Source organism: Microplitis mediator, chromosome 2, assembly GCF_029852145.1.
Source record: "Microplitis mediator isolate UGA2020A chromosome 2, iyMicMedi2.1, whole genome shotgun sequence".
Classification (NCBI taxonomy): domain Eukaryota; kingdom Metazoa; phylum Arthropoda; class Insecta; order Hymenoptera; family Braconidae; genus Microplitis; species Microplitis mediator.
The window spans coordinates 5,580,940-5,584,903 of NC_079970.1; positions in this window are offsets into that span (position 1 = coordinate 5,580,940).

Here is a 3,964-nt window from a genome sequence, read left to right on the forward strand (position 1 = left end):
AACGTTTTACCTAAAAAAAACGAAAATTTGCGAAAGTTAGACTAAACAATTTACGAAAACATGGAGAATAAAATAAGAGCATAATTAAAAATATGTAATGAGTAAAACAAAAAAAAAAAAAGGATAAATAGAAGCAAAAGATTTTTAGAATGAGCGAGAAGTGGACTTTTTATTATAAAAAAAAATAAAAGTTAAAAAAAAATTTCCTATCCCCTTCTCCACACCCTCTTAAGACTGACTGTTTTTTCTTGTACTAAACTTGTAACTAAAACTTCCAAATCACCCACACTATTCTGCCATACGTTTTAAATAAATGATAAAACTCACATGTAAGTGTTGAAAAAAAATTTAGTCGATAAAATGTAATTAATAAATTTATTTATTGATATTAAAAATGAATAAATAAATATAACAATCACATTAACAAAAAAAAATAATACAGTTAACACATTCACAAGACGCACATCGACGCACCGAGCAAGCAGGAACGATAATTAAGTAACGAATCGTAAAAAATAATCTGTTAAAGAAAAAGTTTTTTATCACGTTGAAGCATATAAACAAATAATCAAGTGTTGAAAAAATTCAAAATACAATATTCATATAAATAACTAAAAATAAATATTAAAATAGTAGAGTAAAATAGACGTAAAAAAAAAGACAATGGAGTTGATTTTTATATTTAATTAAAAAATCTAAATATTTATAAGCGAATATAAGATCAATTAATAATGTGTGTACGTATATACATATATTATATATATATATATAATGTAATGTCGCGTTAGTATGTGGGGATTATAACGGAATCGGTAAACGAGCTCGATAACAATCTGATTAGAGCGATAAAACTTTAGGGGAGGATTAAGGAGCAACATCATTTCGAGCTTAGAATCGAAAAAAAATAATAATTATAATAATGGTTATTGAGAAAAAAATCTAATCGATGTAATTATAAGATAATTATTAATGAATAATAATTACTAATTAATTAATTAATAAATAATAATAATAATAATAAAGTATGTACATTTCAAAATGAGACTTAGACATTCCAGTAATTATTAATAATTGTCGATTATAATATGACAAAAATGATTAAGTCTACACTATTCTATCTCTATTCTTCTACCGATTATATTTTTCTATTATATTTGTACGTTGAATTGTAAACTCTAATTGACCAAGCGACGTTCGTGCTTGTTCGTACTTGATAATTACGAACATAAATTTAAAGAAAAAATAATAATAAAGTAAACTAAAAAGAAAAATATATAAAGTAAAAAATAATAGATGTGAATGAGTTTATTACGAAATAATAAAAGATGTAATGAATTTTAAATTGATTCAGTCACGGGCGTTTTGGGGCTTGGTTACATGTTTCGAAATTTACGCTTTTGTTGCCCGATTTTTCTACTAACTTATATCTAGCCATAGTCGTTATCATCTATTATTAATAAAATAATAATAAAGTTAAATATAAAATAAAAATATATATAAAAAAAAGAAAAAAAAAAAGAAGTTTTTTTTAAATTATAAATCTCGATCTTAAATCCACTGGTGGTGCGAGCGCGTTATTTATAAACACAATTGTTAATTAAATGCACAAAAAAATGTGAGAGTGAATTTACATTTAAAAAAAAAACGTTTAATTTATGTTTTATTTATTTATTATATTATTAATTAGTATATAAATTATTATAATAATAATAATCGATTAACTATTAATTGCTATTTATATGAAAAATAATCTAAATTAATAAAAATATACAAACAATTAACTTTCATTATTTTTTTTTTACACTTTTTTTCACATCCAGATTTTAGTTTTTACCAGACAAAAAATCCTTTATTATCACGTCCATTATATCCTCGGCATTATTTTTTCGATGATACATACAGGCTAGGAGGAAGAAATTAAATAACAATAATGATAATAATAATAATAAATAAAAAAAAACAAAAGTAAATGAAATGTTCACGAGGGCATTCCATCGTCAATACGAATCGATCAGTCTCTTAATGGACGTACACTAAAATATCGCACGCCAAGCACGTCTCTCAACTACATTCCATACCGGTCACGTTCGATGATAAAAAACGATCGTGACGTCATTTAAACATCCACAAATACAGGTAATATCATTGACATTAAATATATATATAAATAAATAAAACAAAATAATAAATAAATGAAATACTAGGCGACACTGAGACACTAACGTGACACTAAACATCTGAGTGACATTATAAGCGACCTATTTAACATCAAAACATAAATACACTGTAAAAAGACCGGTGGTAAAAATTAACTCAATTTAACATCGGTGTAGGCGGTGCAAAAATACCGGTGTTAAATCGGTGTAGTAAAAATTCCACGTATAGAAATTAGAAAAAAAATGTATTACTTATAAAAAAAATATAAAAATTAAACGAATATCATCTGGAGGAAATTTCAATTTCGCACGCAAAACAAAGGGGTAATACTTGTCATCTTAACGAAGTAATTATTCCCATCTTTACGTTTTAATGATTCTCATACTTTTATGTTAACTTTTCCTATTCACGAAGAAAATTAAGTAATTGTGTTTATTATTCTAAATTTTTAATTCCAATCATCTAAAATGATTGAAACATTTTTCAGTGCAAAAATAATTAGTGTTATAATTTTTTTTAATAGAATCAATAATATCAGGATGGTAACAATTACCATCAGGATGATAACAGTTACTATTAGGATGCTAATATTTACTATCAGGATAATAATATTTACTATCAAGGATGGTAATTAATATTATTGAATGCTATGAAAAAATGTTTAAATTCTTATCACCTTAGATGGTAATTATTATAATTTCTGATAGTACCTGTTACTATCTGGATTATAAATATAACTATTTAGAATAATAATAATAATTAACTCTAGTTAACATACAGGATCGTAACAATTATTATGAATATGGTGAATGTTACCATCTAGATGATTTATACAATTATCTAGATAGTATTCACTACTATCGGATTGATGATAAAAAATTTTACCATAACTAGATAGTAATTCCAGTTATTTAATTTTCTCAGTGTAGGAGATGATAATCATTACTATCTTAGAAGGTAAAATTAAAAAATTTTTCAGATATAAGAAATATTACTATCGGCAATAGTAATTATTACTATCGGCAATAGTAATTATTACTATACAAGAAACGCATAGTTAACATACAGGCATGATAATAATTATCACATACAGATGGTAATCATTCCCTATTGCAAGAAGGTAGTAGTTAGCATTTTTTTTAGCATGTGCTCAGTACTTATTTAAAAAATTGTTTATGTTTTATGTAATTGATTTAAAAATTACACAATTTTACGCCCACTATTTCAATTACCAATAATTTAATTAATTAATAAAAACACTAATTAACTGTAGTGATCGAGTAAGTAAAGATATTTTAACACCTACACCGCCTGGACTTACCCCGGTTATTTTGTTACAGTGTATATATATATAAATATAGTTACTAGCTATAATTTATTAATTAACTATTAATTGCTATTACTATCATTACTATTGCTATTATTAATTAAATTACCAGTAAGTTGAAAAAAAAATTGAGTGAAAATGAATGAATAAAAATAAAAAAATTGTAAAAGAGAGTGAAAAACTTGAGTAATTAGATGATAAAAAATATATATGTTAAGTGATATGACGTTAAGAATGCAAGTTATTAATAATAGAGCATATCGGGGGTTGTTGGAAAAAAAAAAAATAAATAATAATAATAATAATAATAATAATAATAATAATAATAATGATGATGATAATAATAAAAGTGGTTGTTTTGTTAATAATAAATAAAAATTTTGTTCAAGTTGACCAGTCGTTTGTGCACTTTTAAAATATATTTATTTTATAATATTGACTAATTTGTTTATTTATTTTTTGTAATATGTATATACAATG